Genomic DNA, 15527 nt, shown 5'->3' with positions numbered 1-15527 from the left:
CTCAGCCATTCTCCCAGCTCCAGAGACCCTTTCTCACCTCGGTTTCTGCACTCGAGCCCTCGACGAAAGATTTACGTTGCAGAGATCCCCGAAGAGCCCGACGACGCAACTATCCGCGATCGAAACTCTGCTCAACTCTAGCCCCTCTCTTCGAACTTAACGAGTGAGTTCACACCCCTACTTTCAATTCTTTTTCATGTTTTAGGGGGGGGGGGGAATACAAGTACATTACACGTTAAAAGTATCATTTTATAAACATAAATGCAGTTTCTAACTTCGAATATCGATACAAACATCTTATGTATACAAGGGCGAGTATATCACTAAGTTATTTCTACGAAATGGAACATACTATCTGAAAAACTATAATGGGTATAGTTAGCAAGTCAATCCTACATTTTATACAATTTGAAAAACGAACCACTTTCAAAAGAAGTAAGGTTATTTCATTGTAAGTCTATTTATACTAGTCAATGTGAGACATTTAAACTTCAACGTACATTTTTGTATGCATTTCAAGTCCTGTATTATATACCATAATCTCTTGGAGGGAGAGCGTGATACTTGTGTATAGATCTATACGGGATTGACAATCCCGCACCTAAACTACTAGCTATAGTTAGACCGGTAGGTCTGGGGTGACAAATGTCATAACACTGCAACACTTGAAGAATGTTGTTACAGGCCGTCAGTGTCATCAGTATGGTTATAAAACTCACATAAAAAGTATAAAACAAGATTGATTTACGAGATTCATATGTGCATCGCAGTTTTCCTACATTATAATTTCATACTAAATTATTGTCATTATTGTTTATAAAAGTTACTAATACGTTTCCAGCTTTGGAACCTTTTTCATTTTACAAGAAAATATTGGATTTTCTAAAAACCTCGTTTACCAATTTACTACCAAAAGGAATGTACTTTTCAACTCGGAGCACTCATGAACTCACCAACTTAATTGTTGACACTTTTCAAAACCACTTGTATTTCTCAGGGAATCAGTGATACAGGTAAACTACCAGCTTTTGGAAGAAGGAACACAAAGGATGATTTTATCATTAAACATTTATTCATCATATTGTAATATTCTTTTGATAACATGTATAACGCAACAATACACGTTTTCATTTTTATATATATGATGGTTGTGTTACTTTCTTTACAATATTCAATCGTTGTGATACTACGTGAAGTCATCCACCCCCGAATGTTTCCGCCATTCTGGTTTGGGGGTGTGACAGATTGATATCAGAGCATTGTTTATAGTGAACTAATTATATCTAACCACATAAGATATACAAACTATAAATACAACGGGAACCAAAAACCCTCTGATAACAACATTTTCATAGAAATATATTTTCTTTTAAATATATACATTTTTACCGCACGTATCAGTCTCGCGTCATGACAAGTTTTTCTAAAAAGTAGTATGGCAAGTTGCAATACCACGATCGAGCCTTGGGGTATGTAATCAAATCAAGAATAAATATAGCCTGATCAACTATATTTATCTTGGATTTGACCAATATACCTCAAGGAATGGTCGTAGTAGTCAACAAGGCAAAAACTTATAAAATCTAAATTCGCTAAATTGAAATAATATAAGTCTATTATTAAACGATAAAACATTGCGCTCAGTAAAGATATAAATAGGCTTACGAATTCGTTAATTAGAAATTCTTTTCTTATAAAAATCTCATACCTCTATCCCAGTACAGACAAATGGCCGGATTTCCTTTACCGGGAGACCCCTACTACCTAAATCAAGGTAACGGCGGCTGGATAGAAGAGGACCCGGAGGAAGACCCAGAGGAAATCGAAGAAGAAATCGAAGAAGAAGTCGAAGAAGAATTCGAAATCGAAGTCGGAGAGGAATACGAAGTCGACGAGGAGATCGTGGAAATTTCTAGCGGAACAGATTCCGAACCAGAAGTAATTAACCCTCCCATCCCCCATCCTCCAGTGATCAGGCCACATCAACCGGGACCCATTCCCATCTGGGGGAGCCACCTCTACTACTGGAGCCGTCAGCAAGGCGTGCGCCCTCCATTTGGCATGTGTCGGGATTTTTACAACGTCAGTGGAGGAGGCTCAGCTGATCGAGCACTTCCCGTTGTCGTGAACGCTATAGCTAACCAGAGCTACCAGGCAGACCAACAAGCAACCAGAATTCGAGAGATCAATGCTGCTACCCAAGGGAACGCCTCTGATATCAGTCGTTTGGAAGGACTACATGAGAATATCCAAATCTACACGGGGACACTACATAACCAAATGATAACAGCTCTAGATGATATAAGGGAGATGAAAGAACAACAAGCGGAATTCGAGAGACGACTGATGGGAGTCAAACGGTCAGATGCCGAATCCAGCTCCAAACGCCACAAGTAGAGTTTGTTCAAGCTCCCACAAATTTTGATATAGACTAGGACCGCGGATAAAGTTTTTCTCTTATTTTCTTTTGTACCTGTAAAACGGAGACCTCTTAAATAGGTCAAATTTTCCTAGAAGCCTAATGAAACACACCTTAGGTGTGATATATATATATATATATATATATATATATATATATATATATATATATATATATATATATATGCAGTGCCTCTTTATATACCTCTCGAAATTAATTAAATTGTTATATCTAATTTGAAACAAAAAACTAAAGTCAAAACAAATTACAAGATACGACTAACCCTCAACTACACGATTGTCAAAACATTAGAGACTTATAGTATTCATTCTTATTTTCTCTACCAGAACATGCCTCCTCGTAGAACAACACGCAGAAACTCAACTCCAGCACCACCTCCACCACCTCCTCCAACTATGGATGCAGCTATGTTCCAAACTGCTGTAACGGCCGCTGTAACCACGGCGATGGCTCAAATGAGCAACAATGGGTCGGGAGGTGGAATAAATAGCTTTACCAACGGCCCAAGCCAAGGCCGTACTGGAGTCTGCACTTACAAAGACTTCACTAATGGAAAACCTATTCCCTTTTATGGAACTGGAGGAGTATTGGCTCTGTCCCAATGGATAGAGAAAACGGAAGCCGTATTTGAAATTTGCGCATGCCCGGAAGAAAGCAAAGTAAAATTTGCTGCCTGTACATTTTCTGAACGCGCCTTGACATGGTGGAACGGCCACGTCAAGACACTAACCCTGGTGGTGGCAAACTCCATGGGTTGGGAGAATTTGAAGCGAATGCTCCTACGGGAATACTGCCCAAGGGGCGAGATTCAGAAGCTGGAACAAGAATTGTGGAACCTTTCGATGAAAGGATCGGACATCGCAGGCAACACCAATAGGTTCAGCGATTTGGTAACACTTTGTCCTGGGATGTTGATTCTAGAAAGCCAAAAAGTGGAGAGGTACATCTGGGGATTATCACCCCAACTGCAAGGAAGTGTGCTAGCTTCCAAGCCTATGACCTTCGACAGTGCCAAAGAACTGGCGCAATCTCTTGTGGATCATGGCGTCTGCCAAGGAGTCACGACTATCGCAACTGAACCAACCAAAGGGAACAATGACAACAATAACAACAGCAAGAAGAAATACTGGAACAAGAGGAAGGGACTAACCTCGCAAGAACCTTCAAAGAGACAAATGGTGGCGGTTCATGCTGCTACTACTCCCGGCACAACTCCTACAACTTCGACGCCAACAAAATAATATGCAGGGAACTTGCCAAAGTGCAGCAAATGCAACTACCATCACCACGGTAATTGCCGCGAGATGTACTGTAAGAACTGCGACAGGAAAGGGCACACAACCCGTTTCTGTAAGGCACCAGCGCGGCCATTCACTCAAGTTCCTAGTACTGGAGTAAGCCAAGCATGTTATGGATGTGGAGAAACCGAGCATTTCAAGAGGGACTGCCCCAAGACAAGGAATGTTGGTGGTATTGGGAGAGTGCTGGCGATAGGTCAAAATGAAGCAATAACTGATCCAACAGTAGTTACAGGTACGTTTCTCCTCGACAACATTTATGCATGCATACTATTTGATTGCGGTGCGGAGAGAAGTTTTGTGAGCCATAAATTCAAACATCTACTTAACCAGAGACCCCAACCACTTAATAAAATATTCACTATAGAAATGGCTAATGGAAAAACAGAAAGCACAAGCAATATGTACGTCGGGTGCACATTAAATTTAAACGAACATTTATTTCCAATTGACCTTATGCCCATTTCAATAAGAAGTTTTGATATAATCATCGGTATGGACTGGCTGAGTCTTCACCATGCCGACATTCTTTGCCATGAAAAGGCCGTTCGTCTCAATCTTCCCAACGGTGAAAATCTCATCATATATGGAGACAAACCTAGTGCAAAATTACAAATCATCTCCAGTATTAAAGCACGAAAATATCTTCGCAAGGAATACCATGCCTTTCTAGCCCACGTAGTAGACCGGAAGAAAGAACCAAAGAACATTAAAGATATTCCAGAAGTCTGCAATTTCCCAGACATTTTCCCAGAAGATCTCCCAGGAATCCCGCCAGAACGTCAAGTCGAATTCAGAATCGATTTGATTCCCGGAGCCACCCCAGTAGCAAAGTCACCGTACCGTTTAGCTCCAGCCGAGATGCAGGAACTGTCCAGTCAATTGAACGAGCTGTTGAGCAAGGGATTCATTAGGCCAAGTTTCTCACCATGGGGTGCACCAGTCCTATTCGTGAAAAAGAAGGACGGATCTTTTCGCATGTGCATCGATTATCAAGAACTGAACAAACTGACAATCAAGAACCGATATCCCCTTCCACGTATAGACGATCTTTTTGACCAACTACAAGGAGCGAGCTACTTCTCGAAAATCGACCTAAGATCCGGTTATCACCAGCTACGAGTACTAGAAGGAGACATCCCCAAAACGGATTTCCGAACACGATATGGTCACTACGAGTTTGTAGTGATGCCCTTCGGATTGACAAACGCTCCAGCAGTGTTCATGGATTTGATGAACCGAGTATGTCGCCCCTTCCTGGACAAATTCGTGATCGTGTTCATAGATGATATACTCATCTATTCTAGAAACCAGGAAGAACACAGCCAACATCTCCGCCAAGTTCTGGAAACATTAAGGGCAGAGAAACTTTATGCAAAATTTTCCAAGTGCGAATTTTGGATTCGAGAGGTGGATTTTCTAGGACACGTAGTAAGCAAGGAAGAAATACACGTGGATCCCTCGAAGATCAAAGCAATAGAGAATTGGACGATTCCAAGAACCCCTACAGAGATCCGACAATTTTTAGGACTCGCCGGGTATTACCGAAGGTTCATACAGAATTTTTCCAAGATTGCCAAGCCACTTACCACACTAACTCAGAAAAATGTGACCTTCGACTGGGGAGAAAAACAAGATGCCGCATTTCAAACACTAAAACGAGCATTATGTAGTGCGCCCATCCTAACCCTGCCAGAAGGGACGGAGGACTTCGTGGTCTATTGTGATGCATCAAACCAAGGACTCGGGTGTGTCCTGATGCAACGAGGGAAGGTCATCGCCTATGCCTCAAGACAACTAAAGACGCATGAAGTGAACTACACAACGCACGATCTTGAGCTAGGAGCAGTCGTTTTCGCTCTAAAGATATGGAGACACTACCTCTACGGCACAAAATGCACGATCTTCACTGACCATAAAAGCCTTCAACATATTCTCAACAAGAAAGAACTCAACATGAGACAAAGACGGTGGGTAGAGCTACTAAGTGATTACAAATGCGAAATTCGATATCACCCCGGAAAGGCTAATGTAGTGGCGGATGCACTCAGTAGGAAGGAATACTCAGGTCACCGAGTGAAGTCCCTAACTATGACGATCCATTCCCACCTGTCCACGCAAATCAAGGAAGCCCAAATAGAAGCCTTGAAAGCTGAAAATGTGGCAGGAGAAACCCTAAGGGGAATGGATAAGAATCTTTAAACCAAGAACGACGGAGTTCGTTACTTCATGGATCGAATATGGACACCAAAGTTTGGTGGATTCAGAGAAATCGTCATGGACGAAGCCCATAAAACACGATACTCCATACACCCCGGCTCCGACAAGATGTATCTCGACCTCAAGAAGTTGTACTGGTGGCCGAACATGAAAGCCGAAATTGCTACCTACGTGAGTAAATGTCTGACGTGCGCTAAGGTCAAAATAGAATACGAAAAGCCTTCAGGTTTATTACAACAACCAGAAATACCCGAATGGAAGTGGGAGCGGATAACTATGGATTTCATAACCAAGTTACCCAAAACGACAAACGGACTCAACACCATTTGGGTAATTGTCGACAGGTTAACTAAATCAGCGCATTTCCTACCGATCAAAGAGACGGATAAATTGGAGAAGTTAACAAGGACGTACCTCAGGGAAATTGTACGACTGCACGGTGTGCCCGTATCCATTATCTCGGACCGAGATAGTAGATTCACCTCAAGATTCTGGCAGTCGCTACAAAGAGCTTTGGGGACAAGACTAGACATGAGTACCGCCTATCACCCTCAAACCGACGGTCAGAGCGAGAGAACCATACAAACCCTAGAAGACATGCTGAGCCTGCGTAATCGATTTCGGCAAAGCATGGGACACACATCTACCCTTGGTCGAGTTCTCGTACAACAATAGCTACCACACCAGTATCAAAGCTGCCCCGTTCGAAGCCCTCTATGGCCGCAAGTGCAGGTCACCTTTATGTTGGGCCGAAGTGGGAGACACCCAACTAGCAAAAGGACAAGCAACTGACAACACACTTACTAGGCCAGAAATCATACGGGAAACTACGGAGAAGATTGTTCAAATCCGAGAACGTCTAAAGGCATCAAGGGATAGACAAAAGAGTTATGCAGATAAGAGACGAAAACCCTTGGAATTCCAAGTTGGAGACCATGTCCTACTAAATGTCTCGCCTTGGAAAGGATTGATACGCTTCGGAAAACGTGGGAAACTGAACCCCAGATACATTGGACCATTCGAGATCCTTGCGAGGATCGGTCCAGTGGCTTACAAACTTAGACTACCTCAGGAACTCCACAATGTACACCCTACCTTTCATGTATCAAACCTGAAGAAATGCTTATCCGACGAGACCCTTGTCGTCCCTCTAGACGAAATCGCAATAAACGGAAACCTACAATTTGTAGAGGAACCGGTAGAGATCATGGATTGGGAAGTCAAAAGGACTAAACAAAGCCGCATACCTATCGTAAAGGTCCGCTGGAACGCCAAGCGAGGACCTGAATACACCTAGGAACGAGAGGATCAAATGAAACAAAAGTACCCGCATCTTTTTCTAAATTTGTAATATCTATCTTAGATTAAATTTCGGGACGAAATTCCCGTAACAGGGGGATGATGTGACAACCCTATTTTTCCCAAAAGCATTGTAAACATTCGAAAGCTAAAAACAACGAAATTAACCTCGAAAATAAAGTGTTCAGGTATCTAAGTTGGGATGCATCGAATATTAGATATCATGCCCAGGTTTCCAAAAACATAAAGAACACTCAAAACCGAGTTATATTGAAGAAATTATAACCACTCGTATAATTACGACACGACGTTAAAACATAATTTGACGTAAAAAGTGGAATCTCAATAAAATACATTTTAGCCTTAAAGTATCTAAACAAAAGTCGTAGATCTCGTTGAAAGATGAGCGTGCATAAAAAGATCGCCCAAATTGGACCTCGTATGAAGAAGTTACGAATTTTCAAAGTTTCGTAACAGTAGTAGAGGGCTAAAAACTCGGATTGAAGATCGAGTGTTATTTAGCTATCGCCACCTAAACGGAAGTTGAAGATCTCCTCGGTGGTAATAAAACAATCAAAAGACAAACGAAAACCGACGTCGAATAAAGAACCTATGAAATTTTAACGAACTTTAGGAGGCCCGGCCTATTAAAATTATATCATTAAAAATAAAGTCAAAACTAGCCGACAGAGTCTAAATGAAAGTTGTAGAGCATAATCTCACCTACGCGTGGATATAAAGGACGCGAAAAACGGAGCTCGTACGCGAAAGTTACAGAATTTAGAAGTCGGAAGCAGGGATTACGCCCCGCGTACTAGACCCAGAGTCGGGTCTCATCAACCCGCCCAAGCTACGCTGGCTAGACCCAGTAGTCCCATCGACCCGCCCAAGCTACACCGGCTAGACCCGAGTCGTATGCCATGATGCCACTTTACGCCCCGCGTACTCCGAAAGTACGCGCCGCGTACGGGGTTTTCCAGCCGTATAAATGGAAGGCATAAGCTTCGAGTTTAGGCACACCTTCACCATTTCTCAGCCATTCTCCCAGCTCCAGAGACCCTTTCTCACCTCGGTTTCCGCACTCGAGCCCTCGACGAAAGATTTACGTTGCAGAGATCCCCGAAGAGCCCGACGACGCAACTATCCGCGATCGAAACTCTGCTCAACTCTAGCCCCTCTCTTCGAACTTAACGAGTGAGTTCATACCCCTACTTTCAATTCTTTTTCATGTTTTAGGGGGGGGGGGAATACAAGTACATTACACGTTAAAAGTATCGTTTTATAAACATAAATGCAGTTTCTAACTTCGAATATCGATACAAACATCTTATGTATACAAGGGCGAGTATATCACTAAGTTATTTCTACGAAATGGAACATACTATCTGAAAAACTATAATGGGTATAGTTAGAAGGTCAATCCTACATTTTATACAATTTGAAAAACGAACCACTTTCAAAAGAAGTAAGGTTATTTCATTGTAAGTCTATTTATACTAGTCAATGTGAGACATTTAAACTTCAACGTACATTTTTGTATGCATTTCAAGTCCTGTATTATATACCATAATCTCTTGGAGGGAGAGCGTGATGGTTATACGGGATTGACAATCCCGCACCTAAACTACTAGCTATAGTTAGACCGGCAGGTCTGGGGTGACAAATGTCATAACACTGCAACACTTGAAGAATGTTGTTACAGGCCGTCAGTGTCATCAGTATGGTTATAAAACTCACATAAAAAGTATAAAACAAGATTGATTTACGAGATTCATATGTGCATCGCAGTTTTCCTACATTATAATTTCATACTAAATTATTGTCATTATTGTTTATAAAAGTTACTAATACGTTTCCAGCTTTGGAACCTTTTTCATTTTACAAGAAAATATTGGATTTTCTAAAAACCTCGTTTACCAATTTACTACCAAAAGGAATATACTTTTCAACTCGGAGCACTCATGAACTCAACAACTTAATTGTTGACACATTTCAAAACCACTTGTATTTCTCAGGGAATCAGTGATACAGGTAAACTACCAGCTTTTGGAAGAAGGAACACAAAGGATGATTTTATCATTAAACATTTATTCATCATATTGTAATATTCTTTTGATAACATGTATAACGCAACAATACACGTTTTCATTTTTATATATATGATGGTTGTGTTACTTTCTTTACAATATTCAATCGTTGTGATACTACGTGAAGTCATCCACCCCCGAATGTTTCCGCCATTCTGGTTTGGGGGTGTGACATGAACTCATATACAAGGTCATTGGGGCATTAAACCCCCTTTGCCTTGTCCCGTATCAACTTAGATGCAACCGTTAGGACCTATAACACTTATATAAAGTGTATACATGTTTGTAAGTGTCTTAACTGACTTTGTTAAGTTATTATTTGGGTAATTAGTTATATATATGCTCATTATATGATAACTAGGCTCAAACGTGTGAAAAAGTCTCCATTTGCCACCTACCACGGTACCCGATACATCAATCCAATCTACTCACCACAAGTGAGTTCATACCCATTTAATCAACCTTTGAAATGTTTTAAATGTTTTAAATACTTTATTGGGGGGGGGGGGGATACAAGTTAAATACTATTAGTTATTGCATCAATCACATGTGATTGCATTAATCACATGTGATTAATAACTAGAAAACCAATGATTTTAACACTGTTCAAACTGTTTATCAAACTGCTTTACTTCAAAATGTTTTACAAACTCTTTTACTTATCAAATGCTTTTAATAAAACTTCGTTTTACTTCTTTTAAATTGCATGTCGATATATGTATAGATATATAAGTAATGTTTAGAGGGCTTAGGAAGGCTATCCGCCCTATTTCCTTTTCGCACACTGAGATGTGGTCTGGTTGGATTTCTGGTGACCATCCAATGGTCGTTTCAATATTAGTTATATATCATATATACATGTATAGACATAAAAGTACTTCCATATTCATATTTATCAGTACATCAATAGCTAGTTACCATCGGGGTAATACAATACATATACAACTATACTAGAAACAATACATATACAACTATACTAGAAACGATACATATACAACTATACTAGAAACAATACATATACAGTCAGACTAGAAACGATACATATACAACTATACTAGAAACAATACATATACAGTCAGACTAGAAACAATACATATACAACTATACTAGAAACAATACGTATACAACTATACTAGAAACAATACATATACAACTATACTAGAACGAGAAACATTACATATACATGAACACGTTAATTATTGTGATTTAAATCGGAGCATGACTAAATGTCATGGCTCGAGTTGTGGCCAGAATTCTCTTGGAGGGAGAGCGTGAGTTTGCGTATAGATCTATACTGGATTGACAATCCTACACGTTGCTGCTAGCTACAGCCAGACCTGCAGGTCTGCGGGTGCCAAACGTCATTCCGTTATTACGACCATTCATTATGTCGTTGTTACTAGTCGATAGTATGGTGCAATTTATCACATAATACGTTAATATAAATCCTGTTTAAGGTAGTTAGTACAACAGTAGTTCTTATAATACAAGACTACAGTACTACAATGATTTACCCATTACATATTTTAGTGATAATCACACTTAAACGTTAATGTACAAACTATATTTTGTTGAATGATAGTTACACTTGGGAAATCATACACTTTTACATCAAACGAGCATACAAAATAGTTAAGCCTTGGTAGAAGGCTACTTTAATAGAAAATACAGGTTTTTCTAAGAGATTCAAACTTTTACAAACAATTGCAAACCTTTACATACATTTTACAAACTTATACTTGATACATGTTCAAACATTTTTGGATGACAAATACCGACACTAAAATACTTATGAACTCACCAGCTTAATACTGATAAACTCTTTCAAAATAACTAGTATTCTCAGGTCATCAGTAGACAGGTACCGAGGCCAGCTTTTGAGAAGATGGAGCACATTCAAGACTCATCTTATTATTTTGATATACATTATTTTTGGTGTCTATACTGTACAAAACTCGCTTGTATTAAAATTATATATTTAATGCAATGGATGATGTTGTCTGCTTATTTACATTTACTGTGTTGTGATACATTACATGACGTCCTCCGCCCAAGAACGCGCCGTTCTTGGTTTTGGGGTGTGACATATTGGTATCAGAGCATTGTTTATAGTGAATCAAGTATATCAACCCATAAAAGATATACTAAACTATAAACCCAGTTGCGATTACAACACTCTGACCAAGAGTCTATACTTAAAATACTAAAACATTTAATTAAGTATACTAGTCTACATTCATACTAAAACCAGTGTCACAATGACAAGAACAAAAGTATTACGGTTGTTAAATATCACAGGTAAGCTCGGGGATATATGGTCAGTCCTTGGAATGGCATAGCCTGATCAACTATGCTGGTCCGAGGAGTGATTAGCATATGCCCTAGAATGGTTGTGATGTGTTAACAAGTCTAAAAACTTACCAACAATACCACAAGAAGATCAATAGAACCTAAAATTAAAATACTATAGGTGTATTTTGTACTACTAACTACATATATACTATATCCTTATACCCCTCTTCTCGCGTAGATTTAAATGGCTGGATTCCATCACGGCGACCCGTACTTTCCAAATGAAGGCAACGCAGGATGGCTCGAAGCAGAGTCTGACGATGAACACCAAATCCCGTTGGATGATCATCAAGCTGAAGGATTCTCAGATGGATCAATCTCTGAGCCCGAAGTTATCAACCTACCTCCAGTAGGTCAAGCCCCGAACAACAACCCTCGACCAGCTTTTCTAGGTCCCACTCCCTTGTGGGTAGATAACTTGAATCGCTGGAGCGACGAACAGGGTCAACCCTTACCATACTTTGGGGACCGAACCTTTTACCACGTCAGAGATGGTGGCTCTGCTGACCGAGCTCTACCTGTCATTATCCGCAGAATAGCTCGTAATGTCGAGCAAGGTCGAGCAGCCATCGACCGGGTCGTGGAGATTGATGCCAACTCTGGTGTCAACACAGTCTGCATTCGCCGTCTCGAAGAAGACATGGAACGGACCCAGAGAAGCAATGAAACCCTACAGCAACATCTGGTTGCGTCTCAAGCTGAAGTCATGGAACTGTGAGCTCGTCAAAGGGCTCATGAGCGACACCTTCAAGAGGTGGTCCGACAAATGAGAGACCTCAGGGTTCTCCCGAGGAATACTCATCGCCGTTAGATGATGTCTAGTACATCATTATCTTTTGGGTTAAGGATTAGCCTTTAACATCCGTGCTCTAAGTACACTAATCTGTAAAATATTCCTATCTTTCAGTACTCTAATTAGGAATCTAAGAACTGTCAAACTTTCCGTATGGTATGATGTAAGACCTACTGTTAGGTCAATTTTCATTGAACTCATTACATCAGTAATACAGTATTATTGACAACTACCTACTCTGTGGGAAGAATCTTTACATTTGGGTTTTTCCTACACATCTTACTTGTTATGTCTCAAACACTCATTCAATTGTTGGGCTATGGTTAGTTAGTCCATGTGTCATTCGCACATTACTTACAAATTGATTCTTACCACTTTTCTCATCTTTATAAACTTATAACTGAAAGATGCCTCCTCGCAAATCTCCCTTGAATAACCCTACACCTACACCACCTCCGGTGATCGATACAACAGCCCTAAATGCTGCCGTAGCTGCAGCAGTGGCAACTGCCATGGCACAATATCACTCTACTGATGCTAGCAAAGGTGGAACCCCGGTTAACTCCATTCCTGTTGAAACTCCTGTGCGCTCGAGAGAGTGCTCTTACAAGGATTTTACCAACTGCAAGCCGAAGTCCTTTCATGGGACCGGCGGAGTCATATCCCTCTCGCAATGGTTCGAGAAGACTGAATTAGTCTTCGAAATTTGTTCTTGCCCTGCTGCGAGCAAGGTCAAATATGCCGCATGCACCTTCGAAGGGAACGCACTGACGTGGTGGAACGGCCACGTTAAATCTCTAACTCTCGTCGTAGCCAACGACATAGGCTGGGATACGTTGAAAGACCTCATGATTGAGGAATACTGTCCGAGGGGCGAGATCCAGAAATTAGAGAAGGAGCTTTGGAGCCTGACCATGAAGGGCACCAATATTGTTGCTTACACAGCCAGATTTAGCGAACTGGTGGCCCTCTGCCCTAATATGGTTCCCACTGAAGGGAAAAAGATCGAACGGTACATATGGGGGCTAGTGCCTCCGTATCAGGGGAATGTGCTATCATCAAACCCCGCTACCTTCGATATTGCCAAGCGACTAGCACAGCGACTCATTGACCATGGTGTCAAAACCCCTGCAACCACAACAACCCTAGCCATCTCAGAACCCTCCAAACCCGCTGACACCAAGCGGAAGTTCTGGGATGACAAGAAGAGGCAGCGAGCTGCCAAGAAGCAACAAATTGTGGCAGTACATGCCATGGTAACCCCTGTTGCTGCTACTGCTCTGATGAAGCAGTATGCTGGAAGTTTTCCGAAGTGCAACAAATGCAACTTCCACCACAACGGCCCCTGCCGTGAAATGCAGTGCTCTAACTGCAACAGGAAAGGACACACCGTCCATTTCTGTAAGTTCCCGACACAACCGATCACACAAGTCCCTGGCTCCGGCGCGAGCCCAACTTGCTATGGATGTGGCGAAACAGGCCACTATAAGAGGGACTGCCCCAAAGCGAGAAATGTTGGAGGAGCAGGGAGGGTACTGGCTATAGGCCACGGTGAAGCAGTTGCTGACCCGACAGTGGTGACTGGTACGTTCCTCCTCGATTACTCCTATGCATGCATTCTGTTCGATAGTGGAGCGGAGCGAAGCTTCGTGAACCACAAATTTGCTCGCATGCTTAAACAACAACCACACGCACTTAAAGAACAATTCACAGTAGAAATGGCTAACGACAAAACAGAAAACACCAGTAGCATATACTTAGGATGTATCCTAACCCTAGATAACCATTCATTCCCAATCGACCTCATGCCGATCTCAATAAAAAGCTTCGACGTTATCATCGGCATGGATTGGTTGAGTCTTCATCGCGCCGACATCATGTGCTTCGACAAAGCAATCCGACTAAACCTTCCGTCTAACGAAACTCTTATAGTCTACGGCGACAAACCGGGTGCGAGTGTTCGCATTATATCAAGTATTCAAGCACAAAATATCTACGCAAAGAATACCACGCATTCCTTGCTCACATCGTCGACACGAACCTCGAAACGAAGGAACTAAAGAACATTCCAGTAGTGAGTGACTTCCCCGACATTTTCCCAGAAGAACTACCTGGATTACCTCCGCAACGACATGTCGAGTTCAGAATCGACTTAGTCCCAGGAGCTACCCCAGTAGCCAAGTTGCCCTACCGCTTAGCAGCAGTAGAGATGCAGGAATTATCTGGTCAACTTAACGAACTGCTCAGCAAGGGCTACATTAGACCAAGCTTCTCACCTTAGGTAGCACCGGTCTTGTTCGTTAAGAAGAAAGACGGATCATTCTGTATGTGTATCGACTACAGAGAACTCAACAAACTGACGGTCAAAAATCGTTACCCTCTGCCTCGCATAGACAAACTATTTGACCAACTGCAAGGGGCGAACTATTTTTCCAAAATTGATCTAAGATCCGGATATCACCAGTTACTAGTGCTCGAGGAGGATGTGCCGAAGACAGCCTTCCGAACTCGTTACGGACATTACGAGTTCGTGGTGATGCCATTCATATTGACCAATGCGCCAGCAGTTTTCATGGACCTGATGAACAGAGTACGCCGACCTTACTTGGATAAGTTCGTCATCGTTTTCATTGACGACATCCTGATCTACTCCCGAAGTAAGGATGAGTATGGCGATCACCTACGACTAGTTTTAGGAACTTTACGAACGGAGAAACTTTATGCGAAGTTCTCGAAATGTGAATTTTGGATCCGAAGAGTCGAATTCTGAGGCCACGTGGTAAGCGAATAGGGAATCCACGTGGACCCATCCAAAATTAAAGCCATTGAGAACTGGTCAGCACCCAAGACTCCGACAGAAATTCGTCAATTTCTAGGTCTTGCTGGCAACTACCGCAGATTCATTCAGAATTCTCCCAAATAGCAAAACCTCTTACAACCCTGACCTAGAAAGGCGTGGCCTTTGACTGGGAAGAGAAACAAGAGAGAGCGTTCCAAACTCTCAAGCGAGCCTTGTGCACCGCGCCAATAATATCTCT

Source organism: Lactuca saligna, chromosome 4, assembly GCF_052625555.1.
Source record: "Lactuca saligna cultivar CGN05327 chromosome 4, ASM5262555v1, whole genome shotgun sequence".
NCBI lineage: Eukaryota > Viridiplantae > Streptophyta > Magnoliopsida > Asterales > Asteraceae > Lactuca > Lactuca saligna.
This window is presented reverse-complemented; position numbering follows the sequence as displayed.